The sequence below is a fragment of the Dama dama genome, chromosome 33 (assembly GCF_033118175.1).
Source record: "Dama dama isolate Ldn47 chromosome 33, ASM3311817v1, whole genome shotgun sequence".
NCBI classification, from domain to species: domain Eukaryota; kingdom Metazoa; phylum Chordata; class Mammalia; order Artiodactyla; family Cervidae; genus Dama; species Dama dama.
Genome location: NC_083713.1, coordinates 11,914,819 through 11,932,653, shown reverse-complemented (window position 1 = coordinate 11,932,653; position 17,835 = coordinate 11,914,819). Strand labels below are relative to the sequence as shown.

Genomic DNA, 17,835 nt, shown 5'->3' with positions numbered 1-17,835 from the left:
CCTTCTGTTTCAGGATCAGAAGAAAAAATTGAATAATGAAGTGATTCAAGTAAGCTGATACATAAGTTTAACACAATTCTAATAGAAGAGTTTAATGATCAAAGGTAGGAAAGAAGAAGACATGATAAGGAAACTTAACAGAATTATTCCAAAGTTCATTTGGAAAAATAAACGAGAGAATAACGATGAAACTTTTGAAGAGGAGTTAAGGGGAACTTACTCAACACATATTTTAAACAATTATAGGCTGAGGCAATTAATAATGTTTTATTGCAGGAATACACTGAAAGATAAATGGCAAAGGACTGCTGCTAGCCCATATGGTAGTTTTGTGCAAATTAGAAAAACACCGAGAACCCTTCCAAGGAAGCTCTGCAGGTGTTTAGCTATGAGCTGAGGATGTCTTTATAAGTGAGAAAAGATTCCCCTTTCTACAGACTAATGGATGAGCTCCACTGACATGGCTGGAAAGGAACCCTGGTTGAATTTCAGTCTGTATAACACCTTTTTTGGTGGGAGTTGGAAGGAGTCTTATTGCATTCTCTTTACTCTTTTATCACACCTGGAAGTTCATAAACAGACCCTATTTTATATCAAAATTAATATATGGTAAGGATTACTTCTAAGATCACTGGGAAAATAATGGATCATTCAGCAAATGGTATGTTCCTATGATGCATGTGAAGACTTTTCAAATGGAAATCCGAATATTTGCTGTAAGTAGAATTCAGTTCAGTTCAGTTCAGTTTAGTCACTCAGTCGTGTCCGACTCTTTGTGACCCCATGAATCACAGCATGCCAGGCCTCCCTGTCCATCACCAACTCCCGGAGTTTACTCAAACTCATGTCCATCAAGTCAGTGATGCCATCCAGCCATATCATCCTCAGTTGTCCCCTTCTCCTGCTGCCCCCAATCCCTCCCAGCATCAGGGTCTTTTCCAATGAGTCAACTCTTCGCATGAGATAGCCAAAGTATTGGAGTTTCAGCTTCAGCATCAGCCCGTCCAATGAACACCCAGGACTGATCTCCTTTAGGATGGCCTGGTTGGATCTCCTTGCAGTCCAAGGGACTCTCAAGAGTCTTCTCCAACACCACAGTTCAAAAGCATCAATTCTTCGGCGCTCAGCTTTCTTCATAGTCCAACTCTGACATCCATACATGACCACTGGAAAAACTATAGCCATGACCACACAGACCTTTGTTGGCAAAGTAATGTCTCTGCTTTTTAATATGCTGCCTAGGTTGGTCATAACTTTCCTTCCAAGGAGTAAGCGTCTTTTAATTTCATGGCTGCAGTCACCATCCACAGTGATTTTGGAGCCCCTCAAAAATAAAGTCTGACACTGTTTCCACTGTCTCCCCAGCTATTTCCCATAAGGTGATGGGACCAGATGCCATGATCTTAGTTTTCTTAATGATAAGCTTTAAGCCAACTTTTTCACTCTCCTTTTTCACTTTCATCAAGAGCCTTTTCAGTTCCTGTTCACTCTCTGCCATAAGGGTGGTGTCATCTGCATATCTGAGGTTATTGATATATCTCCCAGTAATCTTGATTCCAGCTTGTGCTTCTCCCAGCCCAGCGTTTCTCATGATGTACTCTGCATATAAGTTAAATAAGCAGGGTGACAATATGCAGCCTTGAAGCACTCCTTTTCCTGTTTGGAACCAGTCTGTTGTACCATATCCAGGTCTAACTGTTGCTTCCTGACCTTCATACAGGTTTCTCAAGAGGCAGGTCAGGTGGTCTGGTATTCCCATCTCTTTCAGAATTTTCCACAGTTGATTGTTATCCACACAGTCGAAGGCTTTGGCGTAGTCAATAAAGCAGAAATAGATGTTTTTCTGGAACTCTCTTGCTTTTTCGATAGGCACATTCTAATGGTGGTGCCTTGCCAGAGCCTCTGCAACCCGTCTTCTTGCTACCCTGCATCTTCAGCTCCTGGAGCGTGCTATAGATCTGATTTTAAACCTTTTTCTATTTCATTTTGCTACTGCTGCTAAGTCTCTTCAGTCGTTTCCGACTCTGTGCGACCCCATAGACGGCAGCCCACCAGGCTCCTCCGTCCCTGGATTCTCAAGGCAAGAATATTGGAGTGGATTGCCATTTCATTTTAGTGTTTTTAAAAACTTGGTTCTGACATCTTTGAGATTTTTGAACTTCTAAGACATTTCATAAAGCACTTCGTATCAAAAGTCAGGTTATAAAAATTAGGGAGCAATAGCATGTTTAGAGATCTTAAACATTGTGAGGAAATATAAAGATAAGTAATATTTAACTCTGTATGTAATGATTAGAAAAAGACAGTTATGGGGATTAATACATCCCCATTCATTCATCCATGATAGATGTGCTTTATGGTTATAATTTTTTCTCTTTTTGGTAACTTCCAAGTCTCATGGAAAGGGAGTATAGAACTCTAAAGAGAAGATTAAGAAATGCCTTCAAGAAATTATTTTAGTGGCTAATTCAAGAGGAGGCTGGTGTAGTAGATAATCCCTACTCAGAAGGAAGATATCTCTGAGAACCTGGGAATTATATAAAAGTCCAATTACGTAAAAAAAAGTCCAGGCTACTTTCAACACTGAGTAAGGTAGGAAAAGGTTTAGAAGAACTTCTCTTTAAAGATATCAGAGGCAAATGAATAAGAAATAAGTACATGCTATGAAATTTTCCATTAATTTAAACGATGGAGCTTATGTTTGAGTTCTGTAGCCTTATTTCTTCTTATGACCTACTCTTTCAAGTGGAGCCAGAATATTGAAGACTAAACTAGTGTTTCTCAAAGTGAGAGCCATAGATCCCAGTGATTTGTTGGCATGTCCATGGAGCCTAGAGTTCTGTATTTAATTTTAAAATACGGTGTTAAAAGAACATACCTATATATTTATAATTATATAAGCATGGATTTGGTCATCTGGTCAACCTTATTATTCCTAAGTATCAATGCTGTGGGCTATCATTTGATTTATTCTTAGAATCATTTTAATATTAATTGATCACCTATATGTCATCATTTATTTTTTAGTGGTTGTTTGAAAATTAACTGTTTAAAGGTTATTTACAGAAAAAGCAACCAGCATTGTCCTATGATTAATGTTTTAAATACAATTATTTTACTGCTTGATTGTTGTGATATAAAGTGGAAAACATAGCTGAAAGAGGACTCTGCCTACTAAGAGCCTGGTTTCTGGTCCTAGCTTTAGCACCTCCTAACAATGAGATTTGGGGAAAATCAATTAAGATTCTTGGACTTCAGTTGCTTGTATTTAAAGTAAAGGGAGTTTGACTGGAGCTGGGTAATCCATAAACTTAGTTGTGTGTGTGTGTGTGTGTGTTTTTTTTTTTTTTTTAATTGTGATGTTGTATCTTTTCTAACAGAAAAAAACATTAGGGAGAAGAAAATTGATTTAGTTAACAAGGTCTTTGGGGGAAATTTCCAGTACCATCTTCTAGTTATAGTCAAATCTAGAGGGACACAAGAACCAAATATTTATTGAGTACCTTCTCTGTGCCTGACACTAGTCTAATTCCTGTAAATGTGACTGTGACTCTGGAGTTCTATTATATAATTCCTTTTGGCAGCGGTGATTGCTACCGGTGTCCTAGGGCACAGAATGAGTTAAGCATGGAATCTGGAAAGGAATATGACTAGTTTGATTCTAAGCCCTGGATTCCACTGTAATATACATATAACAAATATACTGTATTGTATATTTGTTAGTCCTGCAAAAAAACTGCTTTTCGTTTCCCCTTTCTCCGTTTTCACGTTCAAATTATGTTTACCCATAACTTTGGTAAATGTCCTCTCATCCTCAAATAATCGCTTAAACGTGTTAGTGAAAATGGTTTGTTGTGTTTTCCCTCGAACCCCATATAGAAGTCTTGAATTTTGGAGGTTAATATCTGAATGGAGAAAGCGAGCATGATCTGGTGGTGGAGGCAGTTTTCTTTCTTTTCTTTTTCTTTTTCTGTTTTTTTTTTTTTTTTTTTTTTTTTAAGGCATAAAGAAGTGCAGAGATTCAGTCTGTTTTTAAAAACTGAGGGGAAAAAAAAATGGAAAAAAAGTGCAGAGTTGCGGTCAGAGTCACAGCAACGACTGTGTCAATCCTTTCCTGATAAACGCTGCAATGGTCTACTCGTATATGTGCTTTTTTGACACTTTTTTTTTAACCCCGCTCTCTCCTTGTTAAGCAGCAAAAGTGTTTTAAAATTGTATTCGGAAACACAGAGAGATAAGGGAAGGCTAATAGTCGCGATCCGGTTCTTGAGGGAGGAGGTTCAAAAGGAAACGCGGCGGGGGGACGAGGAGGGGGGTGGGTGGAACTGGGTTTTGTCTTCTGTGCCAACTAAGACCCGGGTTGGGTAAGGCCTAGCCTTCTCCACATTCCTCTGCCCCTTGGGTCCTTCGTGCAGATGCCACAGCACCCAGTGGGCCCATAGGAGACGAGCATCAGAGACTGAAGAAAGTCAGCGAGCTGGAACACAGGCGTCCCGTTTGGAAGTGTCCAAGGAGACCGCCCCAAGTGCGCCAGCCGCGTCTGGGAGACTTTCCTTCTGGCCGAGAGGGGGAGCCCCGCGTTCCCAGCCGGGAGCGACCCGGAGTCCCGAGCCTCGAGCCCCAGCCGCCAGCCCGCGCCAGTAACGGCTTCAGCCGATTAGGAAGAGGAGGGAGGGGGCCGCGAGCGCGTCGAGGGAGGGGACGGGAGCCGGAGGGTCCCGAGGCCAGCTCGCCGTTGACGTAGAGAAACTTTCCCTCTCGGCCACGGAGACGGCGCCCCGGCTGTGCCCGAGCGGAGATCGCCCGGCCCCGAGGACGCCGCGGCTCTCCACGCCCCTGCCCGGAGCCTGACCCGACTGCATCCGTCAGGAAGGTACGGGGAGACCGTGGTTTCACCGGAGGGCTTCCCGGGGAGCCGCGCGTCCCGCCAGGTAGCCTCCAGTCTCTTTGAAACTGACATCCCGAGAGGCGGCGGGCGGTGGTCAGCCGCGGCCGGGTGGCGGGGAAGGAAGGGGTAGCGCGGCGCTGCGTGCCGCCGCGGGGCAGGTTGCAAAAATTAGGACGGCGGAAAGCTCAGGGCGTCGTTCAGCAAGAAGGGCGGCTGAGACCTGTTGACGACTGCCGCGGCAGTGCTGCCGGGATGGTGACGGAGAGCCTCCGAGGTCGGGGACGCCGCGGTCTCCCGACTCCTGGAGCCCTTTGTGGTAACTTTGGTCTCGGGGGGCCGGGGCCGGTGGGCAGGAGCTGGCGGGACGCCGGCGGATCCGAACGGCGGAGAGTGTGCGGACCGGACGGGGCTGAGCAGGCAAGTCATCGCCGGGTCACCGCGAGGCGACCCCGGAGCGAAACTTCTTCCAGCGTAACCTCCCTTTTGTTGGCTCCAGCAGTGTGTGGGTATGGGGGCGGGGAGGCGCGAAGCTGCGAGGCCGGGCCGCCGATTCTTTAAAGCCCAGGGCTGGGAGGGCCCAAACTCAGGGGCGGCGCCCACACGGTTACCCTTTGACTGGGTGGGTCAAGTAGTTCCTTCAGGCAGGCTCTACCTTAGAGCGGCGCGCGGCGCAGCGGCTTGATGAGACCCTGGGTTCTCGGTTCCCGCGCCGAGCTGGCTCGCCGGGGTTCACCACCTCGGGGGCTGGCTCCCTGCACGCATCGGGACCCAGCACCATCGGTTCTTCCCCGTGGCTCCCGGGGCCGCAGCTCAGAGTTCCCTGTGTGCGGGAGGGAACTCTGGGCAGGCTGGGTTTCTTGGAATGTGTTTACGATGTTGAATGGAACTTGAACAGGAAGCTGGAAGCCGCAGCTGGAACTAGCCTGCCAGGGTAGAGTAAGAGAGAGGTAGCTGGCGTTGGGCTTGGCGGGTGCACTTAGTACCTGGGGCAAACGCCGAGTAAGTGCGGGGTGCCAGTCACGGTGTCTCTTCCTGTGTCCTCAGTTTTTCCCAATTGCTCCAGCTTCCCTTTCACTGGCAATCAAATTTACATGCACTGTTTCAGTCTGCAAGTTTGACAAAGAGTAATGCAATTAGGAAGGATTTAATACATTTATTTTGGGACCTGCTTTTTTTTTTTTTTAATCTTACATCAGCACTTGAGAATAAAAGTTTTTGGAGAGTTTCCTGTTGTGACTCCCCTTGTTAATTTCTGGGACTACAAGGAGACCCTGATAGGGATGATTTTGTCTTTGATTTCAAATCGGTGATAAGTTGCTAAAAGGAGGGCAGTAATGAGATAGACTGAATGTGAGGAGGTAGGAGACTCAGACACGGAGTTGGACATTTTTCAGATTTGCAAATCACCCCCTTTTCTGCCATTTTTTCCCTCCTTCCACCGTATAAACAAGTAGCCTTGCTAGAAAACCCAGTTGGGAGAGTGCAGTCGCTGGCGACTGCAAGCCTTGCTGGAAACAGCACCCAGGCTAAGGTACTGGCCCGCTGGATAACTAAAAGGTCTGCTTGAGCTGTCCAGGAGTGTTTTCCAAGTCTTCACGACTGACAAGGAAAGAAGAGAGGAAGCTGGCAGGCAGCCAAACTAGACTGAGCTCAGTAGCCAGGCATAAAAGGGACTGGGGAAGTTGCAGGGGATAATTGGAAAGGAGCTGTTGGTTGTACTTGAGTTTAAACAAGGGGTTTCTTTTGCAGTGAGAACTTTTAGGTGACTAAGATCAGTCTTCCTGGCCAAAAAATAAAATAAACTAAGCATAGAGTGCAGTGAGATGTGACAGAGGAGAGTGAAAGAAGTGCTCTAGGAGGAAAGTCTGACCATTGTCCCTCTCAGTGGTGCGGTGGAATAGCTGGGGACCTGATGCTTTTTGTGCTGATCATACTTGGGGGATACCCACATTTTGTTGCTATTTCTCTCCCCAGCTTGGACTAGGCTTGCTGCAACTTCAAGCCCTTGACCTTGACGTTCTTTGTTTTCATAGCCAGTAAGAACTGAAGACTTGGGTTTTGAGCAGATGTTTTCCACCTAAATCAAATAATCAATTAGGTATTCTCAAATAGCACAGAATTAGGCCATGAAATTGCAGTAGAAAATGGGTCTAAATGTCTTCCTTGTGTTTGTCAAAAGTGATCTCAATAATAGATCTTGCTCTTTCACCTGAAGGAGTAGAAGTTGGTGTGATCTCAGTATTTCACACATTGGCCCAATAGGTAAGGCCCTGCTGCTGCCAAGTTTCAGACTAGCTTGGGAACTGGATTCTTATCTGTAATTAGGACCTTTCTTTTTTGTGTTAAAATTGTTCATGTTTTCTCTACTTTTTTTTTTTTCAGGAAGGTAGGTCTACTGTTGTGGTTTTGGGGGGGCTGAACAGTAAAAAATGCTGATATGGTTTGTATTTCCACTGGGTTGGTGAGTTTGAGATTGTGGATATCAGCCTACTCTCTGAGATTGACTTTATGAATCACCCTTGGCAAAGTGTTTTCCCTGTCTGTGATTTCAGTTTTTCCACTTGCAAAGTAAAGAAAGTTCCTTTACATAGTTAGAAGCTTATAGTGAGCATTAAAGAGATGAAATTATGTTAATAGATATTTAAGCATAAAGGTCATAGGGCTTCTGTCTTGGTTGATTCAGCTGAGGTATACAGGGATAAATTGGAAAATTTATATCTAAATTGCATATGTAATAGTGACATATCTGTGTTTAATTTATAAAAATGGCTAGTTTGCATTTTAATCATAGTTGTAGTTTAATCATAAATTTTATTTTTAAAGAATACTGGCTGAAATTTCCTTATGGCAAAAGCTGAGTCATTCTCTCAAACAGAAAAGAACAGTCAGCAAATTCATTTACTTTTTATTTTGGTTTATATTTTTACTCAAGGACCAGTTATTTTTTTAAGACCAGCTCAATTTTGCTTTTATGAGAAATTACCAAACATATTTGCAGAATTTGGCTCCCTTCTCGGAAATAACACTTGAGAGACTGAGATACATTAATGTTGTATAAACTAACTTTCTTTTCCCAAAAGCCACAATAGTTTCCTTAAAAAACTAGAGGGTAGATTTAGGAGCCATTCATTAACTGATTCAACCAATATTTGTTGTGTACTTTTTATGTCTGAGGAAACATCAGGCTTGAGTTCAAATCCCAGCCCTGAACTTCTCAGCACTGTGATTTGTGAAGGTTATTTCACTTGAACATTTTACCAACATATAATGTATTATCTATATTGCTGTCCATAATGTTTGGACTTTTAAACTATTGATACATGTATAATAATTATGAGATATTTAATTTTTAGTTTGATTTATTAATTAGTAAAGTAAACCTTCTATTTTTATAGTTGAGTGTATTCTTAGGTGTGTAAAAACTATTTTCCAGGTGACCAGGTCCTTGTATGAGAGAAATAAAACAATACATTGGGTAAAGTAAAGGGTAAGATCCATCGGTAAAATGCTTAATCATAACTTTTATTTTTAGACTTAGTGCCCTGCAGTGCTCCTTGCTTCACTCATGTCTGACTCTTTCCGACCCTATGGACTGTAGCCTGCCAGGCTCCTCTGTCCGTGGGATTTTTTCCACAGCAATACTGGAGTGGATTGCCATGCCCTCCTCTAGAGGATCTTCCCAACCCAGGGATAGAACATGTGTGTCCTGCATTGCAGGTGGATTCTTTACTGCCCAGCCACTGAGGAAACCTTATTATTAAAAGTGAATCTGTAAAAAGTGGGAGTATAAGTAAAATTTTAGTTGAATTTATGATCATATTAACACAGCAGATACTTTTCTTGAATAATCACAGAATGAGTGACTGTTCAAGGATGTGATAGGGTAATTTTAATGTAAAATATCCAGTTTTGCTTTTGATTTTAAAGTCTTAAAAATCTTATTCACCATTGCTGAATATTAGATAATTTAAAATTTAAATTCTACTTAGCACAATACTTTGTGGTTCATTCTGAAAAACTGAAATTTGTTTTCTATAACCTCTGAAGAACAAAAAAAGTTATTTTATTCAAATATAATAAGGAATTCAAAAGTCATTACTGGACCTGATTGCTGTGAGCCCTGGTCTCTAAACGCATTAGAGGCTGGTGGATCTAATAGTATTTGTCTTAATGGATTTAAAGTTCAGGAAACTTAAGCTTGTTCCTATGGGAGCTGAAACATATTCAAATTGAAAGAGGGAAATAATATAAACTTTGAGCAGAGAAATTGCTTTGCTTCCAGTGAGGATATGAAATTGAAATCAACCCTTTATTTTTTAAAGATAATGGCTCTAAGTCATTATTCCAGAGTTAGGCTTAGAAAACAGTTCTTATACTCTTTTTAGGTTCTGTGATTTGCTAGTTTTGTGTTTGTTTTATTTTAAGAAAATGTTTCCAACCACTCTAATGATATATATAGTGCATGATTGTTTTTCTCAGAAGATGGTTCATTGACTCAAATATTGTGCAGGAGACTATGTGCAAATCTTCTGTTTACTGTTAAAATGGTATAGTTATGGTAAATTTGGAATAAGTTTCATCATTCAATATTGTATACTTAAGGCTAGTTTTGGAAAGAATCCTCTAATTTTCTCTCTTAATATGAATGAGTGAATTAATTTATGGAACAATTATTATTGCAAATATAAATTTTTAAAACAGTTTCATATAACATTGTATATATTTTCAGAGTGCACCTATGAGATAATATCTAGGTAGTAATAGCTATAGTCTAGTATAGTCTTTATTTCATGTTTGTTTCTTGCTATTAGCCTTATATAAATATACCTACATATAATCCTCATCACATGCCTTCTAAAGAGGAGATTCAGATTATACACTAGAAACCTCCAAGACTTGGATATCCCTCCTCCATATATATGCTTATATGGATATGTATATATGTGTACATAGAATTATAGACCATATGTATTCTTTGATGTTTCTCTATTTGTGCTAGGTATAATTTTTCATAGGAGAAAATGACTTCAATGAATTGATATTTCTAAATTAATTTTATCCATTAATTTAAAATCTTTTCCAGATAAATCTAACTAAAGATACTTGATTTTTTTTGCCCCAAATTTTAAAGGGGTTTTCAGGCTTTTATTTATACCTGTAAAGGTTAAGAAAATTGGTGGGAAAGATCTGGTATCCTCATTCTTGGTTAATGGTTCTGGTGGTGACATAATCATCGAAGTATTTTCTACTTTTCTTTAGAATACAGGCAAACGTCAAGCTAACCACTGTCAGAAGGTAGATCCACTTCTTGAAAGATGACTACTACTGCTAAATTTATAAGGTTCTGTGAAGTGAGAATTGTGTGTAAATGTAGTGTTTTCCTTGTATTGTATAGCTTTTTCTTTTGATTATCTGATGTTATAGTTGACCTGTTCCCTGAAACTTCAACCACAAGTCCCCCAGGAATTTCAGGGAACTTAAACTTTGACAGATCTATTAACCAAGAGCAGATTGAAAGATTTGGGTTTGGTCTTTAATCCATTCTCTTGTAGAAGTGATGATAGCCATTTAAATGACCAAAACACAGCTAGCTGAGAGGTTTGGTAGAAGAAAATACAGAGCACAAGTAACCTACAAAAGGAATCATTCAGGACTGGGTATATAGCCTTTTAAAATAGTTATGTAATGTTTCATCAAATGATAACTAAGCTCTACTTCTCACTTTGTATTTGAATGAAGCAATAGTGTGTTTAGACAGCATTTTAGCTGAAAAGCAGACAAAACCATCTGTGCTGTGGTAGCAGATCTCCAATTTGGGTAATTAAAAGTTGATATATTAATATAGTGAAAATGAGTATACTACCCAAAGCAATCTATAGATTCAATGCAATCCCTATCAATCTACCAATGGTATTTTTCAGAGAATTAGAACAAGTAATTTCACAATTTGTATGGAATTACAAAAAACCTTGAATAGCCAGAGCAATCTCGAGAAAGAAGAATGGAGCTGGAGGAGTCAACCTGCCTGACTTCAGGCTATACTACAAAACAAAAGTCATCAAGACAGTATATGGTACTGGCACAAAGACAGAACCATAGATCAATGGAACAGAATAGAAAGCCCAGAGATAAATCCACACACCTATGGACACTTTATCTTAGACAAAGGAGGCAAGAATATACAATGGAGAAAAGACAATCTCTTTAACAAGTGGTGCTGGGAAAACTGGTCAACCACTTGTGAAAGAATGAAACTAGAACACTTTCTAACACCATACACAAAAATAAACTCAAAATGGATTAAAGATCTAAATGTAAGACCAGAAACCATAAAACTCCTAGAGGAAAACATAGGCAAAACAAAACACTCTCTGATAAATCAGAACAGGATTCTCTATGACCCACCTCCCAGAATATTGGAAATAAAAGCAAAAATAAAAAAATGGGACCTAATTAAACTTAAAAGCTTTTGCACAACAAGGAAACTATAAGCAAGGTGAAAAGGCAGCCTTCAGAATGGGAGAAAATAATAGCAAATGAAGCAACTGACAAAGAATTAATCTCAAAAATATACGAGCAGCTCCTGCAGCTCAAGTCTAGAAAAATAAATGACCCAATCAAAAAATGGGCCAAAGAACTAAACAGACATTTCTCCAAAGAAGACATACAGATGGCTAACAAACACATGAAAAAATGCTCAACCTCACTCATTATCTGAGAAATGCAAATCAAAACCACCATGAGGTACCATCTCACACCAGTCAGAATAGCTGCTATCAAAAAGTCTATAAACAAATGTTGGAGAGGGTGCGGAGAAAAAGGAACCTGCTTACACTGTTGGTGGGAATGCAAACTAGTACAGCCACTATGGAGAACAGTGTGGAGATTTCTTAAAAAACTGGAAATAGAACTGCCATATGACCCAGCAATCCCACTTCTGGGCATACACACCGAGGAAACCAGAATTGAAAGAGACACTTGTACCCCAATGTTCATTGCAGCACTTTTTATAATAGCCAGGAAGCAACCTAGATGTCCATAGGCAGACGGATGGATAAGAAAGCTGTGGTACATATACACAATGGAATATTACTCAGCTATTAGAAAGAATGCATTTGAATCAGTTCTAATGAGGTGGATGAAACTGGAGCCTATTATACAGAGTGAAGTAAGTCAGAAAGCAAAACACCAATACAGTATATTAACGCATATGTATGGAATTTAGAAAGATGGTAACAATGACCCTATATGTGAGACAGCAAAAGAGACACAGATGTAAAGAACAGACTGTTGGACTCTGTGGGAGAAGGCAAGGGTGGGCTGATTTGAGAGAACAGCATTGAGACATGTATATTATCATATGTGAAATAGATCCCCAGTCCAGGTTCAATGCATGAGACAGGGTGCTCAGGGCTGGTGCACTGGGATGACCGTGAGGGATGGGATGGGGAGGGGGGTAGGAGGGGGGTTCAGGATGGGGGACACATGTGCACCCATGGCTGAGTAATGTGAATTTGTGGCAAAAACCACCATAATATTGTAAAGTAATTAGCTTCCAGTTTAAAAAAAAAAAAAAGTTGATATAAGAGAATGAACTTGATTTTAGCCTCTTGGTTTCTCCTATAGCTATTTACAACCATCAAGAGTGCCAGTAAAATTTTAGCAGCAAGTAGGTTAATTTACCCAGATCTCCATTTAGGTGAGTTAAAACACAGCTTCGTAAGTCTGATAGGAGTCTTATTTAAGAAGACAGAGTACTTTGTAAAGTGTTTTTAAAGTCACTGTGCATGGTATTCTCATAATCTGTTTAATTTTTGTCAGCTTTGAAGAACTCCAAAAAAAAAAAATACAGAATTTTGTCTGATGTAGAACTTTCCTACTACTTCCTTGAGGATGTCATTATTATAATTGTAGAAATGTCCTTAAGTGTTGATCATCATTGGTAGTACACATAAATGCAGAGAAATTTGGCTTATTGTAAAGAACAATTGTTATAAGTGAGTTAATTTCAAAGCAGTTTATCTATGCTGCATATAGTAATTGAGTAAGAAGGTACTTATGCAGTGTAGTTTAGCAAAACACAATTTGAGAGAATTGTTAAGAGTAACATTTGAGTAAATGAATTGTATTCAAAATTACCTAAATGCCATCTGAAATGGCAAAAGTCTACTGAAATTTCAGATCTATAAAGTCACAATGCTTTATAATAAGAGTAGGTATTGTTTTGAAATTCTGTGAACTATTATTTCTGTTTTAATACATCATTGTGACTCTGGATATCTAGGAGAAAGACTTTAAAATTCTTAATGGCAAAAAATTAAGATTTATTATATTGCAAACATTGTCTTTAATTTGTTGTAAAAGAAGAACTACTACTAAATTTATAAGATCTGAATTATCATAGACTTAATTGCTTAAATTAGGTTGATTAGGACATTTTGATTAATTTGGAAAAATGAAATTTCCTCAAGTTGTGCAGATGAGGCCTTGAAAAACAATGTTATAATAAACCTTTATTTTTTGGGGTTCCAAAATCACTGCAGATGGTGACCGCAGCCATCAAATTAAAAGACACTTGCTCCTTGGAAGAAAAGCTATGACCAATCTAAACAGCATATTAAAAAGCAGAGACATTACTTTGGCCACAAAGGTCCATATAGTCAAAGCTATGTTTTTCCAGTGGTCATGTATGGATGTGAGAGTTGGATCATAAAGAAGGCTAAACACTGGAGAACTGATCCTTTGGAGAAGACTCTTGAGAGTCCCTTGGACTGCAAGGAGATCAAACCAGTCAATCCTAAAAGATATCAGATCTGAATATTTTTTGGAAGGACTGATGCTGAAGCTGAAGCTCCAGTACTTTTCACGTGACATGAAGAGCCAACTCATTAGAAAAGACCCTGATGCTGGAAAAGATTGAAGGCAGGAGGAGAAGGGGATGACAGAGCATGAGATGGTTGGATGGTATCACTGACTCAATGGACATGAGTTTGAGCAAGCTCTGGGAGATGGTGAAGGATAGGGAAGCCTGGCGTGCTGCAATCCATGGGGTCACAAAGAGTCAGACGTGACTGAGTGACTGAAACAGAAATCTTTAGGACTTCATTATTCGATGAGATACTGACTTTCTCCTAAATCTTCATAGAAATTTGCAATCTTTGCCCACTCCCTTCTTGTTTTGAAAAATGTAGCTAGGTTTAAGCTATGAGTTGACCAATAAAAGTATTTTCATATGATCTTGTTGAATTTAATGTGTTGATCACTAGTTTTTCTTGGCAGTTATGTTCTTTTAGTAGTAGGTGATAGAGACCTATATCCAATTAAATAGACTTAAATAGAACTTGCTATTTCCATATAATTCTGTGTTACAGTGGAGAGAATGTTGAAGAAGTAGGGAGTGGAGGTTATCCATTAGCATGAGTCTGTGTCTGTAAAGAAAGTATGGAGGTGATTCCTGGGCAAAGGATGAGGATGAGTTAGCAAGCAATGAATAAGGACAATTCAAGACAGTAAAGACAAGGAGGCCTAGAACCATGTGAATGGATTAACAGAGCAAACAGTCTCAGAACTTTGGAGATGTTTCTCCTTTTTGTCTTCATGTTGATGACCATAATTGTTAGTAATTGCCTATGGGAGTTTAAGAACTTTGGATTAATTATCTTAAAAACACCCTGCTATCTTTTTTTATTTTGCCAGGTCTAACTAACATGTGATTGGAGTCATAAAAAGTTGAGTGTGTGCTCCATTTCACACTCTGAGGGCAGGGGTGGGGTGGGGTGGGGTGGTACATGGACTTGGATATAAAACAGTAGCATTATTACTCTAATGAATATCTCACTGAGATTTAGGATATTGAAGGCAGGGAATCGCACACACAAACAGTCTTAGTGAAAGTCGCTTAGTCGTGTCTGACTCTTTGCAGCCCCATGGACTATACAGTTCATGGAATTCTCCAGGCAAGAATACTGGAGTGGGTAGCTTTTCCCTTCTCCAGGGGATCTTCCCAACCCAGTGTTCAAACCCAGGTCACTCACATAGTAGGCAGATTCTTTACCTGCTGAACCACAAGGGAAGCCCACAAACAATCTTAGCTACCTGTAAATTTCTAGAAGTTGCACATATTTATTGTGTCTCATTACTCTGCACATTTTTGAAATATTTTTGTGTTTATGACTAGCTTAAAATTATAATAATAATTACACCTGCTTCTAGGTATTATTTTTATATATGGATATATCTATAGACATGTAGCTATATGTCAAACTGCTTTTAATAATTTAATTACTATACCATAATAAATCTGTTCTTTTACATAATTTATATGTTATTTTGTACATTTAAATAGAGTTTTTGAAAAGGGGTCTATAGACTTTATTAGATTGCTAAATGGATTCATGGCACAATAACGGTTCAGAACTTCTAGAAACCTATACTGCTTTCTAAAGAACTGCCAGTGGGTTTAGTTGTTACTTAATGAGAATAAAAGAAATTGAAGTTACTTAACTCAGTCTTGGGCTTCCCAGGTGGTGCTATTGGTAAAGAACTTGCTTGCCAATACAGGAGACATAAGAGATGTGCATTTGTTCCCTGGATTGGGAAGATTCCCTGGGGGAGGGCATGGCAACCCACTCCAGTATTCTTGCCAGGAGAATCCCATGGACAGAAGACCCTGGTGGGCTACAGTCCATGGGGTTGCAAAGAGTTGGACAGGACTGAAGTGACTTAGCACTCATGCATGCAACTCAGTTTTATCTGATAGTGTGTAGATGTACAGAGGTGTCCTAAATTGTTTTTGAAAGTTACTATCTGAAAAATAATGCATATTTTGTAGGTAATTTGCTTTATTCAAGAAGCATGTGTGCAGTTTTTGGTTATCTTACTTAGTGACACAGTTCAAAGAAGCATTTCGTTTTATTTTAGAAAACAGCTTTAGTTTTTTCACATTATAGCATTAACTACTTTTGGAAGGATTTGGCTGGGAATTTTGTCTTGTATGGGTTTATTTTTCATACATAAATGTGTTGTCCCCTCAGGTTCATCTTAAATTGCAGGAGAGAGTAAATATGTTTTGCAAGAGAGAATAGATATGTGAGACAGATTTTTCTATCTCCTGTTTAGTAAGAAATAACCAGGCCAGTATTGTTGATTTCCTGTGAAAACTAAGGAAAAAATAATTTGTGTACATACGGAAACTTGATTTTTTCTATGCATCACTGAGTTACTTAAAGTTGTATATTTGGTTATATGATGTGCATTTGTCATGACCATTATTGATGAGAAATTTAATGCATACCAAGAATTTTGGAAAATAAGAATACATAATACATGAAAATATAGCAAATTATGGTGTTATGAAGGAGACATATGATTAAAACATCAATGATGTAATTTATTTCTGTATGTTCCCTTTCTTTTTGTTTGGCTTGACAATTCTTTTTAAAATTAGCTTCTTGTTTTACTAATATTTGATTTAATTGAAACTGTTGACTCAATTTTATTTTTTGGAATATATGACAAAAGAAATTTCTTTAACATTATTAATTTGACATAATACTGTGTAGGGCTTTATGTTTATAAATTAGTCTAATTTTTGTTGATCTGGACCGCCTTGACATTCCAAGGGATGGGTGCAAGGTAATAATTCTGTACTTGAAAGTTGACAGTAGCTTCAAGATCACAATGAATGAAAAGTGTCTTTGTTTTTTTCTTATTTTTGGCTTCACTTTGTCTGTCTAATGACAAGCATCAACCTCATTGGCACTTATTTGTATACCTTCCCTGTTGGACCTCCTTGTTATCTCTGAATGACACCGAATAACTTAAGCCAGGTGTGACTTTCTATGTATGCATGCTCAGTCATGTCCAACTCTTTGCAACTTCGTGGTTTGCAAAGCCCACCAGGCTTCTCTGTCTGTGGAATTTTCCAGACAAGAATACTGGAGTGAGTTGCCGTTTCCTCCTCCAGCGGATCTTTCTGACCTAAGGATCGAACCCCTGTCTCTTGCATTTCCTGCATTGGTAGGCGGATTGTTTACCACTAGTGCCTCCTGGGAAGTCCTACCTGAAGTTACTTCTTTCCATTTCGTGTACGTCGATTCGTAAAAAGCGTATTTCACTTTTAAGAGTCACATCACAGTCCTTGTTATTTGTTGTTTATTCAAGTGATTTCTTTATTCTTCTTTGTTCACAGAACTCTGGTGATATTCAGATGTCCACTACTCCCCACACAACTCAGGGTGATCTCGGATGGCCTCAGCCTGCAGTGGCTTGAAGCAGGGTTTTGCTTCCCGGCCAGAGATTGATGTTGAGTTGTGGCAGTGAAAGCACTGAATCCTAGCCAGTAGACTACTGGTCATTGACAAGGCCCTGGCCCTTCAGCTTTGCAGAAGAGAATTCTCACAAAGATGGAAACTAGTGAAACAAGTAAAAGTGCTTATTAGGAGAAAAAAGAATACAGTATATGTGGATAGATACATGGGCGGATTCAGGGAGAGAACCATGCCCTTGTGATAGTTTAAATCACTTACGTGGGGCATTGCTTCTGGGTTTCCTTTGGTCAATCATTTTGGCTTCCCTGGTTTTGAGCCCATACTTGGTACATATCAGAACCCCTCCTGTGTGCGTGCTTCTCTCTCTCTCTTTTTTTTTTCCCATTTATTTTTATTAGTTGGAGGCTAATTACTTTACAATTGTAGTGGTTTTTGCCATACATTGACATGAATCAGCCATGGATTTACATGTGTTTCCCATCCTGATCCCCCCTCCCTCTTCCCTCCCCATCCCATCCCTCTGGGTCTCCCCAGTGCACCAGCCCTGAGCTTATCTCTTAGCTAGATGGATTCCACTGTAAAGACCTATGGGTACCTAGACATCACTTACCTTTTGACCTCCAAGAAACTTTTCAGTTGGGAAGGTCTCCTTGACTTAGACAATGAGGAATATGTGGT

At 39.6% G+C, this 17,835-nt stretch overlaps 1 protein-coding gene across 2 annotated transcripts in view; it reads left to right on the top strand.

Annotated features, from left to right (window-relative positions):
- Positions 1-4,436: 4,436 nt before the first annotated feature.
- The window catches only part of GULP1 (GULP PTB domain containing engulfment adaptor 1), a 310,878-nt gene continuing 297,479 nt past the window's right edge, over positions 4,437-17,835 (top strand). Inside the window, exon 1 of one of the 2 annotated variants that reach the window (XM_061135150.1) lies at positions 4,437-4,873. The gene's annotated coding sequence lies outside the window, so the exon portion shown is untranslated. Of the gene's footprint in view, positions 4,932-17,835 lie in introns of both variants that reach the window. The other variant, XM_061135151.1, reaches the window with a different exon arrangement.